Source organism: Ptychodera flava, unplaced genomic scaffold (genome assembly GCF_041260155.1).
Source record: "Ptychodera flava strain L36383 unplaced genomic scaffold, AS_Pfla_20210202 Scaffold_30__1_contigs__length_3116999_pilon, whole genome shotgun sequence".
Classification (NCBI taxonomy): Eukaryota; Metazoa; Hemichordata; class Enteropneusta; family Ptychoderidae; genus Ptychodera; species Ptychodera flava.
Window position 1 is genome coordinate 1,633,950 of NW_027248352.1, and position 3,291 is coordinate 1,637,240.

General features: G+C 38.0%; 1 long non-coding RNA gene across 1 annotated transcript; it reads right to left on the reverse strand.

Moving 5' to 3' along the window:
• Positions 1-75: 75 nt before the first annotated feature.
• Positions 76-2,278, reverse strand: LOC139127278 (uncharacterized). Its single transcript, XR_011550966.1, has 3 exons — positions 2,168-2,278; positions 687-787; positions 76-520 (listed from the first exon to the last, which is right to left on the reverse strand). It is a non-coding gene; the product is annotated as an uncharacterized lncRNA (long non-coding RNA).
• Between the last annotated feature and the right edge of the window lie 1,013 nt (positions 2,279-3,291).

A 3,291-nucleotide genomic window follows, 5' to 3' on the forward strand; every position in this document is an offset into this window, starting at 1 on the left:
GCAGGACTGAAGAGGGATCCATGCCTCGTTTGTCATTTTACTCATTAAGTGAAAACATTATGATCAATGGAAGCTTTTGATTTTGTGTGAACAAATATACAGTTGGCACAATAATACCCTAACTGGCAATCTTTGCAGACATGTGAAGCCTCGCTTTCGTTACAAATATCGCATTTTTCATTGTGTCTGACGACGCTACGTGCTGGTCTTCGTTGAATGGTTTCGAGCAATGAATTCAGGTAAAAGTTGTTATCTAGGTTTTGTACGCCACCAGTTGGAATAGGGCACGTTTTTTCTGCACGAAGGACAACGGAGAGCTCCTTTACCTTTCTCGACCAACTTCACCAGACAATGTTGACAATAGGTATGGTGACAAGTTAGAATTTTAGGCTGGTTAAAGAATTCCAAACATATTGTACAGGTCAACAAATCATCACGTATTTCATCCAGAATATCATCAGCAGTCGCCTCTTTTGAAGTGGCCATCTTCCTTTCATTGTTCAAGCCATATAATATCTACCTGTTCAAAGTTGATGGATAATACAATTAAAATACTATTCACTAATATTATTCTTCGTTGGTCGGAGCAAATTACGAGTGACATACTGACCGTGTCACCACCAGTCGAGGACGAGTGGTGACACGATAGTATTTTGCAAAAAAAGGAGTGAACAGTTCTTCTTTACCTGGAATTGTCGATCCTTTAAATCACGGAAAGCTACGGTACAGTATTTCATCGGTAACTGTTTTGTTTCATGAAGTCAATTTTATTCCACATGGCGTGTATCTGAAAACATAACAGCAAGAGGAATCAGCACTTTGCGAAGGGACGAGAAGGGAAAGCCAATTTTTGGGAGAGTTAACTGCATTGTGCATCTTACCATATTAGCCTTATTATCGATAATAGCAACGTATTGCGTAGTCCAGGGTGCAGGCTAAGTAGCTAGATATTTATCAACAACGGATATGTTGATATGTATTTAAAGTCTTTATTTGTTTCGACCCGTCCATACATGTTGTGGTATGCAGGAGGTATTAGCAGGCAATACACATCACATATCACGAGTTAAAGGAACTTGGTAACATAGGTATGAAAGAGAAACGTGTACACGAAATCCATTGTCCTCTCGAATCTCTACGTCAGTTTGTCAACACATAGGCACTGTTTAGTTGTTCAAAATAAAAGCCTTCCAAGGCCACATTGCCACCCACAAACAGTCACCAAATGAGGTCAAACAAACCAGAAAGCAAGATGACCCAAGTTGTATATAACTTAAGCTTATTTGGATAAATATCACAGGTTATCGATAGCCTACTTCAAACTCTGCCGCCCTTTTGGCATTTCTTTTATCATACATCTGTACCGTTTTGTCATCTTCATCTATGGGCAGATTTCGTGGCCACACGGTCTGTCGGCCCGTGCATTATATCTCCAAATATCTGTCTATGGGTACATCAATTACATTTTCTGTAATTTGCTATTTCTCCTACTTCTTTATTCATAACGTAAGAAACACGTGCAGCTATTTGTGTTGAAGGAATAATTCATTATAATCAAACATTTTTAAGGCAGTAAGTGAGCTCAGTTAAGCCGTATATTGAATGCAAGGATGTGTGAAAATAGGCGCCATAATATACTGAAATAAAACACCCTATGTAGAATTCAATAGGGCCTTTCAATCCTTGCGAATCACGTGACATAGCAGTAAAATGTAAAACGAAAGTAATAAACATAACTCGACTGTATGTTATGACACATCAAATACCGTAAAAGGAACTAAAAGGGATCCTGTAACAGTTTTAATTTGGTTTTATTGTAGTCATCGTTGTGCTAGATCGTTTGTATACAGAAACTGAATAAAAAGGCAGGGTTTATGACTCGTTTAAGTTTATTATGAAATCAGACTGAAGCTGCCGAGAGTGAACGAACTGTACTTCTCTACAAGACAAATCATACGGCCAATTTGGTTACGTTTCATTGTGGATATTAGAGAAGAGCTGTAATACTTTTGACTACAAAATATATCATGTCTATGTGGCTTTGCGGCACTTTGTAATCTGTGTTGATTTCGTTGTGAAGAACAAGGCGACGTCAGAGCACATATGCGCCATTCGTCTTATATCAGGCCAACACAGATTAGTCTATTTGATGTTAATTGTCGCTTACCTTCATTTATTTCTGTAACGTTGGCTTGTCGTAGACATAGTCTTCAACTTAGTGTTAGCTGTAGCAAATCAATATTACCTCATTTAATTCGCACGTAATGTTGTACGAGACGTTTCCTGTCACAAAATATGAATTCCTAATTCATTACAAAGTGCACATGCGCAGTGGGAAAAATAATTCTGTTAATATTTAATGGATGGAGATCCCCCTCGGTCCCTACAGCAACATAATCATTAATACAGAAGAAAACAATAAATAGAATGAAATTTACAAATGATCGCTCTCTTTGTAGCGTATTATATTTTGCATTCTGGGAGACCTGAATAAGTAGGGAGGACAGATGTGTGTGAATTCGTATTTACAACTAGCAAGGGAGAAGAAAATATCTCAGAATATTTTTGTTGTGCATCATGCAAGATAAATGGATGTGTGACAGGCTGTACTTCAGTCCCGTCATAATTGACTTCGAAGACGTCGACCTAACCTGGTATTGATAAATATATCAGATTAATTTGACTACGGTCTGTAATGATTTTAAATATTCGGTCAAGAGCCTCCCTGTATGCTGCTTAATGCGTTTACATGAATATAGAGCCTATTACAAGCAAAATGGACAAAACATTAAACATACTATGAAAGACTTCAGTAGATTTTCGATCGGATTCGCACTAATCACAACGTACGGCACCAAGTTACCAAGTGGAGACATCGCAGTCAAAACCATTCAGACACATCCCCACCGTTAAGAAAGAGGGTTCAACATTAAACCGACCTAAGTTGTTACAATTGTTCTAACTGCGACACCTCAACACGCTGTACAGTTTATGAAGCACTCGCACTTAAAGACCGTGAGAGGGATGATAAAAATAGAAAAAACAAGTTTCTACAGGACATAAATCTGCATCCGTGATTTTCAAGAAAAACATTCACTTGTTCAAACACATCTAACTCTTTGCATGATGTGATGGAGCGCGCTCCGAAATGTTAACTTATCCTTCATGAAATGCAGGCTATATTACCATCATGCTCCTTTGCACATTATATGTAAGCTGTTCCATTTACAACACGTTTGTTCTAATGGTAATTAAAGTTGCAGCTTTATTGATTGTCTGTGTCAACGGTGA